Raw genomic sequence first — 19709 nt, forward strand, 5'->3', positions numbered from 1 at the left:
TCTTCTTGGAACAGAACGGACTTGGAACAGAACGGCAGGAAATTGTAGGACTCAACCAATAGTTTGAGTTCTGCAGATGTAAACAGAAGTTAAAATTCCTGGAATAAATGATAAGATTTATATAATGCAATATATAAAATTAATTATGTAATGTAATATAGAGGTGACTGATACACTTTAATATCAATTGGACTTCCAATACATGGTTGAAATTATATATTAAAATATATAATGGATATAATTTACTCTCATGTACAAAACGTAATTATGTAGTAAGCCATAGGAAATTATGAGGCTAAACACTGACATGCTAAATGCTGTACCCAGCTTCCATATACTACAGGCTATTCAACAAGGTAATCTTTTCAGACCTTAATTGAGAAGAACTCAATGAGAATTAATACTTTATTAATCCGTATTTTCGAGAACCTAGATGGAAAGTCTACTATCCAGTATTTAACATGACCTTGATGATAACTGTGGCCTAAAACCAGCCAGAGTAAGGCTGGAAACTGCTCAGATTGCATCATTGTAGTGTGAAAACAGGGACACTATGACACTTCATACAGGACAAGCCAAAGACCTGAGTTTCTGGAGTTTCTGTCCTTACATGCAGATCATCTTTCCATTCTCCATGAACTTCCAGTCCCAAAACACTCTCAGCAGAAGTCCTCATATATTCCACTAAAGCTGAAGGGAAATACTGATTTTTTAGCCTAGAAATAAGAGATGGAGGTCAGCTACAATCTGCATCTGTTATGCTCATGGTTAGGTACAAATGAGTAACCACTTTTTATGAAGTAGAAGCTCGTGTGTAATTTGAGTGTGTGGTTGTTGATGTCAAAGGGAAAAAGTGCACATAAAAGAAAGTCATGACAATGAGAGCAAAGTTTATGTGTTTATTGCCTATAAACTGTGGCCTAGCTATTAAAAAAACCCTCTTTTCATATGCGTTTCAATTGTATAAATGTCCTTTTTCTTTTCTCTCTGTGAGCTTTGTTACATGAATGTTTTATGAGGCAATAGCCAACATAAAGTATTTTTATGTTATGGCAAAGTCTTTGGCAATATCTGTTGATCCCACAACACGCAACAGTTTACCATACACCTCGTATCTTAACCTGTAATCTAGATTTTCCATCTATACACAATAGCCGTGTTTGGAAAGCTGTTACCAGTGTGCTAGAAAACAACGGATAGAATAAGAGTCCAGCTTTATACAAAATGGCTATGTCTATTTCTTATTATGCAAAGACAGCATTGGGTCAAAATGGGTTGTGTTTCTTTTGCATGGTGGCTGTAATTCTGAAGTGATATATCTGAGAGTATCCGGAGATACTACCCTACGGGGAAAGCCTGAAGGAGTTTATTCTTTTCTCCTTAGAAAAGACTCAGGAGGGACCTCACCACAGTATTCCAGTATTTAAAGGGCAACTACAAAAGAGAGCAGAAACTCTCTCTTCACAAGGAGCCACATGGAGAAGACAAGGGGCGATGGGCACCAGTTGCGCCAGGGAGGTTTCATTTTGATGTAAGAAGGACATTCTTCACAGCAAAATCAATCACTGGAACAACCTTAGCAGGGATGTGGCAGAGTCCCCATCACTGGAGGTTTTCAAGATGCAACTGGACAGGATGCTAGATAATCTCATCTGGGTTCCCTTCCCGTGAAAGGTTGGACCAGATGGTCCTCTGAGGTCCCTTCTAACCTGGGATGTTCTATGATTCCCAAAAATGACCTTTAAAAAAAAAATCTCCTAGTGTTCACAAATTTCACTTTTAAATATGTTTGGAAGTTCCTGGGCAATAGGACAGAATGATACATGTCTACAGGTATTTTTATTTTCAAATTTGTCATTCATTATATGTAGCATGTTAAAAAGAATAGGGATTGATAAGGCACTATGAATTAAGACATACTAAGACCACTAAGAGAAGGTCGAGACTGGTGGGAGGGCTGAGTGTCTGTGTTGTAGAATTGTAAAAGAGTATATCATTTTATAGTTAGAGACTATACAGTAGTACATATACAAAAATACACCCTCAAGAATGTAAGTGGAACATTCAGCACTAACTTCCGAGTCTGAGTAGCTGGGTATTTCACCTTGCAACCATAAGGTACAGGTAAGGTGAGGGAGGGGGGGGTCATTCCTTACTCTTGCACAACAAAGGCTCTTCATTATGGGGAATTTCTTCCAAATCCTCACATTTACCTTATAGTGAAGGGAAAAGAGACAGAGGGGTCGTTGGGTCCTTGTCCTTCCATGGTTTTTGGACACTAAAGCCAGGGAGCACACCACTAATACTGCCAGCTCCGAGTTCAGTCAAGCAAGTAGCCCAGTCAGCCCAAAGCAATAGCATATTGGTTTTACGGAACCGCAGGTGTTCCCAGCCTGATAACCACATTACCTTGTGCTAACATTTGCTCAGCCAAATCTGAGAATGATGTGCAATTATCCACAATACAATCACCAACAATTAAGAACAGTTACATTTCTAGTAAATGTTTCCTTATGTCTTTACAAATGCCAAGTGTGACTAACCAGTTCAAGTGCCAGTGGGAAGTGGATATCATGAACGATGTGCTTGGAAGTGCCCTAATTCCCAATGAGTCACGTTTACAGATAAAGCAGAGGAAATAATCACTTCTCAGTCGGGGCTGTTAAGTAAAAAAATAGACCACGTGGATGGTATGGATGAGAAGTACAGTTAAAGAATGAACAAACTCCATACACAAAGCAGGAAGCTGAAATAAATGGAAGAATGACTATGATTTGCTCAGATGGAAGCCACCTGCATGGCCTGAAAACAGAAGTGAAGGTGTTGTTGGAGTCTAGCAGATGTTTCCTGAGATCACCTTCCACAGTTTTCCTATTCCTCCTCTATCCTTAAGGGAAAAACCAGACATGCTGGGTTACTCTGCATGCTCTGTAAGAAGGGACAGTATCCTGGGAAATCCCTCCCTGGTGCAGAAAACAGTCCTTCATGAGTAAAAGACACCCCATTTGGAGAGGAAAATAAAGGAAGAAATTGGCATATGGGCACTGACAGCACTACAGCAAAACAAAGTAGGTTAACAAGAGCCTGAGAAAGAATGCCAAGGATTTCTCTAGAAGCCCTGGTTTGTGCAGACACCAAGGCTTCAAACCTTCAAGTGAACCTCCCAAGCTATCATTTTCAGATGAACCAGGAGAAATCCAATATACACAAACCAGAGGAGCAGGACTTGAAAGGACCCCAGATGTGGACTCAGAATCTCTGTTGTTTATTCAGTGACATTTTAAGAGCTCGTGCTGTGCTGTTGCAGTGCCAGGTGACTGTCTTCCCATGAGGGAGGTGTTGAGGTGGTCTTTAATAAATAGTAGGGGTTTATTCTGGCCTAGGCTTCCAAATTAAGCAATAAGCTATTTCTTCATCTGAGGGTCATATTTCCACACTTAGTTTCTGTTTTGCTTTTCTTTCCCCATATTAAGTTTTACATTTTTTGATTTGAGACATTCTGAGTTTGAGTTTGGATTTAAATCTGTTTTCTCTCTGTGCCCACAAGAGACACTTTAAGCTAGTCAGGTGGGAGAGGTCACAGCCTTAAGACCTCTAGTTAGGTCTTTATGTAGTATGGCATGACAGTGAATATCAGAATTGTGGACTCTACTGTTTCTGTACCTCCATTTCCTCATCTCTAAACAAGGGTTGATAATAAAGGTTAAGTTATTCATGTACTTAAATGATGTGTAAATCAAGCATCTAATACATGTATAATCTCTCAACCTGAAGATTTCTTGAACTCAAAAGGTACTTGAAGATTTACCATTGGTTCATTTCTATCAGAGGGTGAAGTGTCCCCTCAATTCTACATTGTTATACAGAAAATCAAAGTATTCCTGCTGGCAAACTGCTGGCTGAAAAGCATAATGCTGGAATGTAGACACCTCCTATTCAGTGTAGGGTAGAAATGAGCATTTGCCTGCCAGCACAGATCAGGGATGGCAATAGAAGGGACTGAATCTCTGAAGGCCAGCAAGCTGTCAATGGGCAGAACAAAACTCCCAGAGGGCCAAAAAGAGAAGGAAAGAGGAGACGGGTAATTAAGAACCAGGTAGGAAAGATTAGGGAGCCAGAGGTCTCTAATTGGGTGGCCAAGAGGCCATCATCCCATCTTCTTGCCTATCATAGTATCATTTAGATTGGACAAGAGCCTCAAGATCAACAGGGCCAGGAGCAGCTGGGCAACATTGTGTGAGAAAGGTCCCAGCTTGAGTGGACAAGGGCTCTTCATGCTCATGTGTAACATGTTGGTGCCCAGCTCCAGGAAAAGATGGAGAAGAGGATATTAAAGTAGTGTTAAATGTACACTAGAAAGAGAGAAGATTAAAACCACAAATAGCAAGAAAGAAGAGATAATGACAAATAATTATCTAACGAAGTAAGCTATATAATCACAAGCTGGTAAAACAGAAATAGGTTAATGTTAGGGTGGGAACAGATCTTGACTTACTTTCTGTGAACTGCTCCAGCTCATCAGCTATGTAGCCAAAATAACCTCTGAGATGAAAGCAATTCATAATTATTGTCCAACTCCAACATTCAGATCATTTCTAAACCCTTATTACAGGCCATGTTTACAGACTGTACCAATAACTGGCTTTATCTGCAGTGCAGCCAGGGTATGAAACAAAGTAGAAACAAAACATTACTTAAGGTCATGGAATCCATGTCACATTTATAATTTGGCACAGAGACCTCAAGCACAGTAAAATCTATATGAGCTGTTTACTCTTCAACCCTGTTTTGCCGAAACCTAATTGACGTGAAATCTATTGACAGGGAATTACATTTTTGAGCTTTGCCTGGTGAACAGATATTTCTGTCTTTTAAATAAGTAAAAGATGTACAAAGTAACGTAAGTAATAACTGAGGATATAGATTCTGATTCTTCAGCTCCCATGTTTTAAAGAGATTCCTAATTTAAATCTAGCAATGAATCAATTTATTCTACGATGATTTTGTGAATTTCCTGGAACTAACATCTCGGGCTACTAACTTGCCCATGGTTATGGAGCTGCTAAAAAGAGTTCTCAAATTTTCACTTGCCCTTGGCAAACTTCAAGATGTAAAGAAAACATGAGTGGCAGGCCATTTGTTTTAGGCATGTCATGTATAACAGAAACAAAACCACGAAGTATAATGGGGGAATATTTTGGGGAAGAATGAAATATGTGAACAGACAACAAATTAACCATTTCCTGTAAACATGAGAAATACTTATTACAATGAGCTTTTTTTGTTGGTATTAGTTAAAAGTCCAGTAGTTTAAAGTTTAGTGGAGTATAACTTTTTTCCTTAAGGGAATTTGCATAATTTATGTTGTCAAAAAGCTATGTCTATTATTTTTCTTTTTGTCATACAGTCATGAAATAATTTAGTTTGGAAGGGACCTCTGGACTTCACCTAGGCCAGTGTCCTGGACTAGCAGTATGGGGCTACCTTCAACGCTAAATCAGGCTGCTCAGAAGGCAGCAGTTCTCTGGGTACCCCTCCCAGTGCATTGCCAACAAATGTGAACGTCATCTTTTTGCATATACAACCAAAATTTCCCTTTCTGCACCTGGTGATCATTGCCTCTGAGAACAGTTTGGCTATGTCCTCTCTCAGCTCTCCCTGCCTCAGGAAGTGGAAAACAGCAATTAAATTCACCCCTGAGCCTCCTCTTCTCCAGACTGAACGAGCCTGGAGCTCACTCAGCCTCTGCTTCTGTGTTGGATGCTCCAAACCCCTGAGCAGCTTTGTAGCCCTCAGCTGAGCTCCCACCCATCCGCACATGTCTCCTGTCCTTGGGGATGCAGGGCTGGACAGGGTATTGCAGAGGCAGCATCGCTAATGCCAAGTCATCATCCATTATCACTTTCCTTGACTTACAGCCTAGGGTGCCATTAGTCTTCCTGCTGTAATCTCATTTTAAGACCATTGCTTACTCATGTAGATATATCTTAGAATATTAAAGAATTAAACTAACAAATTACTGAAAATATCTCAGAGCTATTATTTCTCTTTGAGAACCTACTTTGTGAATTTCTCTAGGTTGTGTGAGTTTAAAGATGTGTGTTTGTATCTCAGGGTAGTTGAATTCCTACCACAGACTAATGATTAAATATAAGAAGTAAAAATTATGAAAGAATTCAAGATTAATTTATCATGTTTCTACAGAAATCATCAACCATTTTTTTAATGTTTACTTTTGCCTAATTTGCTTTGTTTGAAATCAGATAACTTTTGAAAATACTGACTGAACAGCAAATTTATCTGTTGGTCTTGCTTTGAATAGAATATAATTCATGTTATATTCTAATTTTTTTCTTTCAAGAGTAGTCTCCATAGAAAAATGCTCAAGGAAATTGGTCCATTTTTCTCGACAGTTACTACATATGAAACTTCCTCTCAAAGTGGAGTTAAGAGTTCCTCCCCTTCCAGGAACACCTGAGCAAAGGGAATGCAGATGAACTGCTTTGCCTAATTAGTTAGTTTATCTGAATGAAGGATGGACTCACACTCCTACGACAAGCAGTATAAAAAGGGTTGGCAGTGCTGAAGAGGAAAAACTGAAGGCTTGTTGGAAGAATGTGTGAGAGAATGAATTTCAGCCTGAATTAAGGACATAGTAAGTAAAAGGCTATATCTAGTAAAATGGGTGGGTTTTTTCCCCATATATTTAGGTAGTTCCTTACAAGCAGGGATGTTGGATTGGGGCATACTGAGCTGGCATGTTAAGAGAAGAGTGGGTATGTGGAGGGGGAGATGGGGGTTTATTTTGTGCCCATTTCAACTGTATATAAATATAGCATGCTGATATAGGTTGTGTTCTGTTTAAAGCATGTATGACCAGACTTTTACATGCTGACTGATACTGTCTTCTTATGATCACTTATATTTCCATTTTTTTTTTGTCTTGTACATCAGGCAAGGGTTTAATTTACGGAATGTGCACATATTTTTTTAAAACATATCTACTACAATTGTCTTGGCACACTTCAGATTCCATTTTTTTCTTCCATTTGTACATCTCATATCTGTTATTCTGTTTCAGTTACTTGGGATATGGATTCTAGGTCAAAAATGAAACATTGCTAAGCAACTTTATAAAAAAAATAATTTATAACAGATCTTAAAACTACGAACTATTTATATTCCTGACCTGCCTACAGCATTTACATAACTTCCAGGACAGGTCTTTTCCTTTGAATAACTTTCTAGTTGCTACTAAATAACTGACACTGTGGTTGTTTGCATTAGCAATAAGAACCCCAGAAGTCCCATCCTTTGAGGCACACAATTAACCACAATTTATTCTTTAATAAAACTTAGCGTTTATCGGAAAATCCCAAAAGCATATTTTTATTCCACCAAAGTCTTAGTTCATCACATTATCCATAATGGAGCATATTTATTAGTGTAATCTTGTCTAGTAATGCCACTTCTCACATGTACTTAGTAGGATCAGAGAGGGGTGTTAGAACAGTAAGTTCTCAAGCAAGACTAAACTCCTTTTAGATGCAGATAATCTTCCTAAGAAGTAGAATTAAGTGACAATCAATGCAAATACTAGTAGAATGGAGCAGAAATACCTGTTACATAAATGTTGTGCTATGAAATAATAAACATAGCTTGTGTTTTTTACAAATTCAAGAAAATATTTCTGTATAGCTAACTTATTAAAAGAGGTTAATTGTAAAGGCCAGGTATTCGATTGTTTAAAACACAAATATTATACACTGAAACCAAGTTTGAGTTTTTACTTTTAGGATTTCTATTTATTTGTATGCATGAAGAATTACTTTCTAAATATATACAGGATTTTGGGGTTTTTGTGTATTTGTTTGTTTTCCTGGTACTGTGCTCACACAAAGCCTTATATGAATTAATCCATGTAGTTCTGTAAATTGTACTGCTCGTTCTGTGCTCTAAGATTAAACATGGCTTGTCCTGGTTCAGCATAAGGTTAGATGCATATAGAAAAAGATTCTCTGTGGAAAACAAGGAAATCCGGCTGGACTGCCTATATACTCGAGTGAATACTGAAATGCATGAAATTTCTTCCATTATTTGAACAGTTTTTTTCCATTATTTTGTCAAAGTTTTTGTCTCTGGACTAAATTCTCATGCAGCTCCACAGAGAAGCCATTCTGGTACAGGAGACACCATCATGCTGTCTGTTGAGATCAGAGATTAATCACTGAGTTGACTACTTGTATATTGTTTTCAGGTATGGCTTGTGTCCTTCCACGATGTACCTAAGCTCAGTTTAACTTGACCAATGCAGAGTTAAGAGCCTTTGATACTCACCCTGCTAGTTCAACATTTTCAGCATCTTGTCTTGTTAATGTATCTGAGCTCACAGGAAAACTCCTGAAGACCGGTTTTACTTTGGTCTGTACAGAGTCCGTTTTTCCCCATCCAAAGCTCCTTCTACAGTGACTATAGGAGCACAGTGCTGAGACTCCCACAGTGGCACAGGGAGCTGGTACAACCCCTCAGCCTGGCATGAAAGGTGATGTCTTGGGTTCTGGTTCTGTGTTGTTCCCTTCCCAGTGTGCAGCTCTGGGCTGCTGTGGGCTGCTGTGCCTCACGCTGGTTCTTGTCTCTAAGCCATCTTGGATCATCTCCATTCTAATCTCCTGTAAATCCAGCTCCAGGCTGGAATGATGATCAGTTAGTGACTGCAGATTAACAGGATTATATGGGGGTTTATTTGGCCTATTAGGTTTAGTTCAACACAGGATTTAGATGGAGTTGGAACATTCAAATCTGACCTTACAAAAGCCCAGCCGACTTTCATTTTAAACTCAGTTGTGTGAAGCTGATAGCCCTAAGCAGAGTAGGTAACTCTATTTAGGCATCTGCTGCTTCTGCAGTAGCCCTAGTGCTCAGTTTGGGCTAAAGTGAGATTAATGGTCTCAACCAGGAGCGTCCTCTGAGCATGCTGAGAAGCTCTCTGAGCAGGGGCACTTACTGCATGCCCTGATGCAGCAGCTAGGACCAGACCCGACAGAAAGAGGCATCCATAGACATATCGTTGGAGGAGCAGCTTTGATTCCATCTTCATTCCAGTGACTTTCAAAGGCTTGCTCACCCAAGTCACAGGCTGTTGGCTGTTCATGAGTAGCTGAAGGGATTAGGACTGCGTAACTGCAAAATATCACACCAACAACAGTACTTCTTGTGCCTGTTTGGTAAAAGTGTCTTCTGGGCTATGAACCTGGCTCTGTACTGGAGTGCCATACACACTTATGCTCCAGCCTCCAGCTTTCCCTTGGCTATGTTTTTTTTCCCCTAGTGAACCTCATCTTCCTTGCTGCACACTGGGTGCCTCTTCATCAGGATGGGTTGGAGCATCACCTTTCCAAGTCTGTCATAGTCTGAGCCTATGCAGGAGCTAGAGGAACAGGGACAAATTTTGTTATGCTGTGGAAGAGACTACAGCCAAGTTTCCCACTTCCTAGGCTGTTACGGGTGGTGGTAGTGGCATTACTGGAATGGTAAGTGCCCTGGGTTTTCAGGAGAAAAACAGAGTGGGTGTTAGTCTGTTCTCACAAAGAATGGCTGCTGGCATTGTCCTCACAGCAGGTTTCTGGCTACGAAGATGACTAGGGAGCTAGAACACCTTTCTTATGAAGAGGGACTGAGAGAGTTGGGTCTGTTCAGCCTGGAGAAGGGAAGCTGAGAGGGGATCTCATAAAAGCCTATAAGTATCTCCAGGGTGGATATGAAGAGGATGGGACCAGACTCCTTTCAGTGGTGCCCAATTACAGGATGAGGGGCAACAGGCACAGAATGAAGCATGGGAGGTTCCATCTGAATATGAGGAGAAACTTCTTTGGTTTCAGGGTGCCAGAGCCCTGGAACAGGCTGCCCAGAGAGGTTTTGGAGTCTCCTTCTCTGGAGATGTTCAAGACCCACCTGGACACATTCCTGTGTGATCTGCTCTGGTGAACCTGCTTTAGCAGGGGGGCTGGACTAGATGATCTCCAGAGGTCCCTTCCCACCCCAACCATTCTATGATTATAAGAGACAAACTCAGCAGCACACTCGGACTTACTGTCCACAGCATATGCTTTTTTTTTTTTTTTAAGTCTTTGCACAGTCCTGAGGCACAAACTCAGCAAACTTTTCATCGCTCAGCCTTAGTCTTGGAAACTGTTCAGTACTTCCTGAGAAACCTCACCGAAGTTTCAGAATAATCCTGTTCTGTGGTGGTCAGGAATCTCCAGCAGGATGAGAAGCAAGTGTCTTGCATGACTAACTGGGACTTGTCCTTTCTTTTGTTTGTTGTTCTCATCTTATTTCTTAATCCAAAGTGCTGTTAATTCCCAAGAAAATTCCTACTGCATAGTGAAGCAGAAGGCTAACCCAGGGTCTTCTAGTCACTACTGTGTAAATATTTAATATCAGTGATAATGGCTCTTTGGGAAAAAGGGTTTATCACCAATAAGTGTTACTGGCACGGCTATTACAGTCTCCTGGATCCAAGCCAGAAGATCTGGCAGATGTTAGAGGAGGGACGCTTAGACCCTTAAGTGAGGGACTAACATAAATACAACAGTTTGTTCTCTGTCAGTGCCTATTCAAGCAGCGTGTGGTCACTTCGGCTGAATAGTGCTGAGTCTGTGGAAGCTGCTAATCTCTGCGATAGTTGTGAGCCCAAGTCTGAGTTCCAGTAAAGTTCAGGAAGGGGAAGATACTGATTTGAAAATTATTCTGAAAGAACCAACTAGATTCCAGAGTCAACTTCAAATTCAGTTAATTTATTAATATCCATGTGACTGAAGCTATGAAATGCAGGATTTCTGAGGTGTGCCTATTCTTTAAATACTTGGCTTGTGTGTTCCTCAGAACTCCCTGTAAGGTAAGATCAGACAAAAAATAGCAAGCAGACAATTGGATATTTCCATTAATACTAATTCTGTATTTGTGTTTTAATGCCTAACATAGGGAACCTTTTCTTTTTTCTTAGCCCAAAGACCTTCTAAGGTAAGTGTTACTGTCCTTTAAAGGTTTTGTTGCAGTAAAACAGATTGGCTGACAGGAAAACTAACAAAGTAAAGAAAATAAATGCGTGCCTTGTCTAAAGACCTATTACACTGATCTTTGCTCTTTTGTCTTAATTCTATTGCACTTAATTGCTCAATATTAAGTCAGATAAGCTTAGTTGCTGTGCATTTCTTCACCTGCCAGCTGACTTTGTTCCTTACACACCATTCAGCTTCTTCCCTCCTGAGGAGCCTAAGGCTAAGTACCTCTCATCCCAATGCAGGGGGCGAATGTTCAGGACATGCAAAGAGTTTTCTTGGCAGAGGTAGGTTTTGGAATATATTTGGTTACTGTACTGAAGAGGGATGGAGTGAGACCACAGCAGTTTCTGGCTGATTGGGAGGGCAGGCACACCTCCCCCTCCATCAGCCCTGCATTGCCTGAAAACACAGGGCTTGGCTGTCTTTCCTAATGCTGTCTGGAGCCCTGGGAGGGAAGGAAGAGGCTCTTCAGTTTCCCATTTCTCTGGAGTGCCAGCACGGCCAAGGATCCCCAGCAATCACTCATCTGTTTACTGATTCACAAAAGGTTTGTTTTTTAAGGGAAAGCTTCTGATTCTGAGAGAAGTCTGTGCATGTAATGCAACAGCTTTTATCTTCTGAAGGCACTACTCTGTAACCATGGTGTTCCTAGGAGGCAATAAATTCTCTAATGCTTTCTTTAATTGATGTAATTATAGATTGATCATATGCTAACTTGGCAAGTGGCTTTATTGCAAATTGCTTCTGTCTTCAAGCACAGTATAATGCTTATTTAAAAATAAAAATGGGAAGCTTCAGCTCCTTGGCACAAATTCTGAGTTGTAAACTTGGGGTCTAGCATAAGTGTCCTAACCAATACATGAGGAAATCATCTTACAACAGTAATATTGCAGGGAAAAAAAAGGGAGGGAGATATGATGCTTTCTTAAAGTGTAGTAATGTATGTAGAAACTTGTAACAGATAGATGGAGGCTCTTGTATCCTTGCTTGTTTGTATTTAAGAGGGCTGATCAAATATTTATGTAAGTTAATGGGAATTTCTCCATTTGATCTTATGGGATCTGGTTTACGTCTAAATACATTTTTAAAACTGTGAAGGATATTTTCTTAAGTGGAAAGCAGGAAAATGGGGTGGGGAAATCCCTTGCACTATTTCCTTCTTACTAAAGACATTGCTTAGTCAAGGGTCCTGATTCTATTTTACGTATGTTATTTACGGTGAGGCAATTCATGAAGGAAAGATTTAAGCTGTTCTCCCAAAAAACACTGTAAAGTACTGTAGGTTTAAGTTGAGGTTCTGATCTTGTATATCTTTCTCCATCATCTTTGAGTCCTAAGAAAGAAGAAAGCAAACCACAAAGTTCCCTTTGCTTAAACACACACAGTGTGGAAGGCAAGAAAAGACCAGACTGCTTGTAGTCTGTCAAGTATGTCAGAAAAACAAACCCATCTCTTTTTAATAACCTTTGGTGTTAATTGCTTTGGAGTAAACTTTCACTTCAAGATTTTTAAGAGGAACGATATCCGAGGCCTATAAAATACCTTCCTCCTGCAAGTGCTTTTTGGGGCATCTGTCCTCAGAGGCAGGAGGAGTCTGCAGGTTTGCTTACTGGCTTACTTTGAACCTTATTTCTCTGTATTTGTTCAGAAATAATCTCATCAGTTGATGCCCATGTTTTGGAGTGCCACATAACTGCTCAATCCCCAAAATAATTTATTTGGAAGAGCGAAAAAAAGTCCACTTGCACTAAGTGATAGATTTCAAAGCTGTAAGGCAGCAAAGCTGGAAGTTGGTCTGGCTGAGAGCTGTAGTTTGGCAGTAAGCACTTCTCTCTTGTATTGGTAGACAATCATAGTGAATGTATTTAACTGTAATATAGGAGGATGAGTCAGAATGTGTATAAAATCTAAATGATTCCATTAGTCTCAGATGCCTGCAATGGCTGACCCGACTTGCTCAGTACCACTGGCAGGGAGCAGGAGAGGCAGCTGATGTTCGTGTCTGCAGGCAGCCCTGTTTGCTCCTTAAGGAACAAGACCTGATACCTCCCAGGCTCCTGGTCCAGACAGCATTGGCTCTCTCCCTATGAGCTCCTGTTCTCATCTTGTCAACTTAATGCTCACCATTCACCGCTTCCTTTCCTCCTCACACTGCGGAACACTTTTGGTCCTCAGCCTGAAAATGTTGCTGTTCAGCCACAGCTCCTGAGAGCGCAAGGGGAGAAGAGGAGGAAGAAGGTGGCTATAGGGAGAAAATCAAAGGATGCAAAAAATCCACTTCTCAGTTCTGGTAATCTGTGTGGGTTTTGGTTTTTGGTGCTTTTGTTTGTTTTGGTGTTTGTTTTCAGAAACAAAACCTTTCAATTAGCACTGTGCTGAAGTACGGAGTGGTCTCATGTTACAGTACAGAATGTTAAATTATAGGTTCTAAAAACGTACAGCAAATCACTGAAGATTAATCTTCGTTCCTCCTTTGTAGTCAAAACAGCAGCAGATAAGAAATAGAAATGAAGTCCTTATTTCTGGTGCTAGGCTATAACCCAAAGTGCTTGAAAAGAGTTTACCTCTACTTCTGCCTTTCAAGTCAGACAAAACTAGTCCATGAGTAAGAAAGAAGAAAATGGACAAGTAATGGAGCAAGGGATTTTCTTTTTCTTCCACAGTGCACTGAAACAGAAGAATCTTATCAAGGATAACTGTCTTAGCAACCAGAAGTTGTTCCTCATTCCTAACCCAGGTATTATACGAAGGGGGTAATAAAGCTTTGGACTCATCTTAGACACTTACCAGGAAGAAATTTTATGAACAAACATCAGACAGTTGAAGGAAAAATAGTAGAGGCTTGTTTAACTAGGGAGTTGTCAAATCAGCATGCTATAATTGCAGAAGGATTTTGAGTTGCGCCACAGAGTTTGGGAAAGAAATGTTTATTATTGTTCTATCACTTTATTACTGCTGCTTGGTTTACAAATTGGCAAGGGGTTTTGTGGTCATACAATAACTACACATTTTTAATTTAAATTTGAAATAGGTAATATTGAAAGATACCTGCTGAAAAAAAGAAACCTTCAGTTTCTATAATAGGAAGCTATTCCAGTACAAATTTTTTAGATTCCAAACTGTTTTGCAAAAGGATTAAAAAATAACTATTGAAGCTCTTGAGCAAGCGAAGCAGATAGAATGAGATCATAACACAGAATGTGTATTGCCAGAACACTTTGAAGAGAGTGGTATTAACTCTCACACTTGAACAAAGGGTTTGGATTTGTCCTACACTGCTACAGAAACTAAGTAGTTCCATTTCATGCAAAAACATCTAACAGTAACTTTGAGGAGGAGCAACTATAGTTAAAAAAATGTTTTGTCTGCCGAGCTGTCAGTATTTCAAGGCAACTCCTGCAAACATGAAAGAACATGTTGTAGAGAAGAGGGCAGCTTAAAAGCAAGTCACAGCCAGATTCCTCCCACCCTGGGTTTTGGAAAAAAGTTAACCAGAACATGATCAAAAGTCATGAGTTCTTGTTCTCAATCTCTGCAGTTATTTGAAGCTGTCACATTATCCCTTTCCCTACTCATATCTGCAAGTTCCCTTGCTTTGATCTCCAAGCAACCTGGATAGAACAACAATTCATTTCAGTAGTTAAGATCACTTCAGGTTAGAGGGGGCTGAATTAGGACAGGTTCATATGGTCAGTGTCCAAATGCAGTTGGACTCTTCTCCATATTCGTTTTCACATACAGCCCACCACAACAGAGAAGCATAAATCTGAGGAAAAACTTCATATATGATCTGCTGTCTCAAATCTGCGGTCAGTCAGAGACTTGCATAACACTAACAAGTCTTGATTTGGCCAGAGAGGGCTGTGGCTTCGGTGGAACTATGTGTATGGGCATGAGTCACAGGAAAGATGTGCATGTAAATACGCTGCAACCTAACCTCTGATTTGAGAGATTATCTTGTCCCTGGTATATCCTATCCCATGAAGGATAACAGGCTTTAATCAACAGATGTAGGTCAGGACAGAGGCCACTTAATGAGGTATGAATGGCATGGGGTCTGGTGTGGTAAACCATCTTTGGCATTGATATCTACTCTTGTGGACTTGGGGGTGAAATATGAGCATAAAGTAATGTCCCCAGAAACAGATAAGGAGCAGCACATAATGTATTCATTCCAACTGGAATTGGGTCTAGATTACTTTAACTCTTCATCTCCTTTTTCTGTGTTTAAGCTAGGGTTTCAGGCAAAATTGAGGCTGGGATAATTGCAGACAGCAGGATGCTGTGGTAGTGCTTTGCACCTAGAGAGAAAGAAATACTCAAAATGATTAAGTGAAAAACCAAGCCATGAGGATGTTGGGGCCATGGGGCAGAACTGAGCCTTGGATAACATCATGGTCTGGTCTTGCAGAAATACAAGGAAAAGCAAGACTGGGACAGCAGTTTAAGGAGCTTCGGGAATGAGTTTTGTGCCTTGATCAAATTCTGTGAGAAGCAGAATGGGAAATCATAGGGTTGTGGTTGATTTTGTGTTGTGTGTGTTTTTGGTTTTGTTTTTGGTTTTTTTTTTTTAAAAAAAAGCCACAGGAGACAGAATGGAGGAAATTTTGCAAATTTCTCTTTCGAGAGAAATAAAAATTCTTTCAGGTCTGCAGAATATAGCATTTATGCTACCTTGATGCTTTGAGCATTGTTGAGAGGGTATCAAACTAGAGCTGGCACCAGCATAGAACTGTTTCAAGGAGTTACATATTCAGGGTGTTCCAGGAAAATGTCTATATTGTGGGCTTATGTGCCCACCCAATGCAGTTATGATGGCAGGTGCTGTAGAGAGAGAGGTAATGTCTGTACAGTATGTCATCATTCTGCTTCCTTTGAGACAGTAGGAATTCATACAGGAGTAACAGTGGCCACATTAAAAGTTTGTCTTTTTTCTGGCACATTAGATAGCTGTTTTTTGCATGCTGGCTAGAAGGTGCATGCCCCTTTTGCAACAGTAATGACACAAGTTATTTACTGTTCCTGCTTCCTTGGGTTATGCTTTTGCAGCCTAATGAAACAACCTAGCAAGTTTCCAGGTGTTATTAAGAGCTTGAATATTTATCTGTTCCCTGGTAGGGAAGAAGGGGGAACAGCAAAGTCTGTACTAACCAGTGAAACATCATGAATTTCAGTTTAGACAAATTAATGGTGTTTCCCTCTTCTGTGATATCTCTTTTCTCTATGTCAGTTAGGATCTTAATGTCTCTTCTCTCTGTGTCAATTAAGATCTTGATGGATCTTCTCTCTATGTCAGTTAAGATCTTGAGTACAAAGTTGAAATAACTGCAGTGGCATTATTATAATGTTTGTTTGCAGATTATCAGCTTGTTCTGGTGCAGCTGATAAGAGTATTTGGTTCTATTAATATACTATTTGTTGATAATCAGTTATTAAACTGCAGGGTGGATATTTCTTGTCAGTGTTTCTTCAGAAGGCCATGTGACGCTTTTCATGCTGATTACTCTGAAGCTTAAACATCACACAAAAGATTCTTTCAGGTACAGGATTACTAAGTTGTTTTCATCTTAATAATTGGCACATGATATGTTACAGAAGATCAATGCGCAGTTTCAGACTTAACCATCTGTTGAGCAGACCTCTTAATCTTGTATATGAGACTTGTGAGTTTTACGTTCAGAATTTAATTATCAGGGAGGTGGAGAGAAGAGGAGACAATGTGCATAGAAGTATTTTACAGTATATATTGCTAAAAGACCTCAGAATTTCCTATAAGACATCTGTTTCTGCTGCTACAGTTACCTGCCTGGCTGAGCCCTTATTTGTAGACCAGGCCTAGTCTCACTAATACAGAATTCACTCCATTTTACGAAATAAATGAACAGAAAAAAGTTAATGAGTTTGCTAATAGGCCTATTTTCCCTGTGTCTCTCCATAGTGAGACTTGAGAGTAAGGGGATTGCAGCAGTTTCTGGGGTTCAGGAGCACATCCTACACATCTGATGTGCACGACCTTCTGTTGTGCAATGTCCATGAACAACAAACACTCTGACAGCCTGATGTGCATGCAGGCCTCTCGCAGAGGGGTTGGGCTGGGGAGGGAAGGGGAGCAGGTATAACAGACACTTTTGATATTTAGCATTCTGATGGGTTGTATTCCTAGCCACAAGAGGAAGGCAAGCACAAGAATCTCTAGATTTTTACATAATAACTATATTTCTTGTTCTAGATCTTTAGGTGTAGAGGGTCAGGAGCTGTCAGACTCCTTTTCCCCAGAGACACTAAAAATCTGCTGTCCCACAACTGAGGTAGAAACAGTGCTAGCAATGATCAAATAAGATGGGAGTGAAGAGGGCAGAACTTAAAACATATTCTGAAATGGAAGTAAACAAATGAACAGGGAAATTTATTGTAGGAGGCTTGAGAGGATGGAGAAAATGAAGAAAAAAAATACATTAATTAACTACTGCCCTGAAGCCAAACTAATAACTTGGAATAGTCTGCTAGTAGTCTAGTATTCCTCAGGATGGGATCGACTTCTCTGCTCTTTGCTTCCCACTGTTAGCCTCTTGATCTAACAAAGGGTATTTAAACAGTAGGACTATACTAGCAACAGGCTGCTTCTGTAGGCTGTACTGCCCCATTTTGTTGAGAACTCCCCTTTCCTGGCTTCCCTAGCAAGCAGTGATGGCTGTGGTGCCCGGCTTCTCTCTGCCCTGGAGAGTCCGGCTCCAGCTCGGTTTTGCGCAGTGATGTCTTGCACCAGTTCCTGGCAGTACTGCAGCACCTCGGGAAAAGTGAAGTTTACCAAATCACAGATTTTCTGCGCAGAGCAATTCCTCTTTAAAATAAACACACCAAACCACCATTGGTAGAGGATAAACCTAAGGCTGAGGCTGCTTGTTACAGCTTTAGATGAGTGGAGATTCCTAGGGCACACTGGGCGGGTTATGGTGCAACTACAGTGTGTTTCAGTCGCGATAAATCAAGACATGTTTTGGCTTGTGAGGCAGAGAAGTCTTGGACCGTGTGAACTGGATGTCTTGTCAAGTTTAGGAAAACAAAAACTGTTTTAGTGACTAATTTAGATATAGTCTGTGAGACATAATTGCTTAATGTGGCACGACAGGAGCATGCCCAGAGAACCAAACAGTTGATGCACAAATGTGCATATTAACCAGCATGACTTAGCTTAAGTAGGGTATAGCTGATGAGCCTCACAAGAATTAAAGAGCTTCCAAAAAAGTCATCAGAAAATAAGCTAAAATTGACAACCTCATGTATTGATCCTGTGGTACTCATTGCCATAGGATGTTAGAAGAAAATATATAAATTGGAATAATGAAACAGGAACATGGAAAGTGGATCCAAACACTCAATGTTAGGAAGTTCCTAAGAAACCAATAACCAGAAGCTGCATAGGTGAACTGGGGAAGGCTTTTCCTATACTTGCTTTGTTTCTTATTGCATCCTTGAATATCTGCTACTGGCCATTATAAGACCAAATAGAGCACTGGCTAGTTTTACTAAAGCGAGACTGTGTAGCTATCTGTAATTTGCAAAGGTTCTACAAGGAAAGGACAACTCAGGGGAAGGGCATATCTCCTTCCTAAGCTAAGGAGTCCTTAATATACTTAGTCTCATACAGTAGCATTCATCATATCTGCTCCTCTCTGTGTCTTCTGTTATGAACCTTTCCTCTCACAAAATGCACTGCTAGCTGAGGTTTGGATTGGCAGCAACACAAGGACTCTTTTATTAAGACTTTAATATTTTTCTTCTGTCTTCCTCAGTGAACTGAACTGACAGCTTCATAGGACTCTCCACAGTGGTTTCAAGATCTCCCCAAATTAAAATAGTTACCTGTGAGTCCATTACCTTATGTGTATTAAGGCTTTTGCTACATTGATTGATATGTATGTATGAGTGATTAGTTTTATCTGGCACTTAAAACACAGAGTTACTTTCTACAATCAAGCAATCAGCTTTAGATTTGACTGTCCCCAGTACAGTGTTGCACAAACATTCTCGCATCTGGCCTCCTTTTCAAAACAATTCAGTGACAGGTTGAGTAATACGATCCCCAGATAATGGTCATATTGTACATTACTCTAAAATTTGATTTAATTAATTTTATGCAGAAGTAGTTAAATTCAGCATTATGACCAGTATCCAGTTTAGCATGGTGTTGTAGTGCTTCCATAACTTGCTTGTGTGCTTAGATAGCATGTTCTTGTATCCTATGCTGGTCTGGAGTAATGAATTACCTTTCACAGATCAAGTTATGCAAAGTACATAAAATTTAAAAAAAAATATATATAATTATTACAACCATAAATGGGAGGTAAAGTGATCTAGATCCAAACCACTGCTATGCAATTGCCAATTATTTCAATATTTACTTGGGGAATAAGGTCATGAATTCGCATATTCTTCCTGATGTCTTAGTGTGTACTACCTATAGATTCCTGTTTCTGTTCTCAGGTTAATGTTTCATTAATTAACAACATAAATCTTAACATGAAAGTAATGTACCTTGAACCAAAAGCAAAGTGGAATGCAGTAACATTGTGGTGTTCCAGGATTTTTCAAAATATGTGGCATGAGTCATGCACTTGCATATAATTCAGTAAGTATCACATCCTG

At 39.9% G+C, this 19709-nt stretch overlaps 1 protein-coding gene across 1 annotated transcript in view; it reads left to right on the forward strand.

Annotated features, from left to right (window-relative positions):
- Positions 1–11512: 11512 nt before the first annotated feature.
- The window catches only part of SLC2A9 (solute carrier family 2 member 9), a 130374-nt gene continuing 122177 nt past the window's right edge, over positions 11513–19709 (forward strand). The window contains exon 1 of the mRNA XM_082050487.1: positions 11513–11610. The gene's annotated coding sequence lies outside the window, so the exon portion shown is untranslated. The remainder of the gene's footprint in view (positions 11611–19709) is intronic.

The sequence above is a fragment of the Streptopelia decaocto genome (genome assembly GCF_964273445.1).
Source record: "Streptopelia decaocto genome assembly, chromosome: 4".
Classification (NCBI taxonomy): Eukaryota; Metazoa; Chordata; class Aves; order Columbiformes; family Columbidae; genus Streptopelia; species Streptopelia decaocto.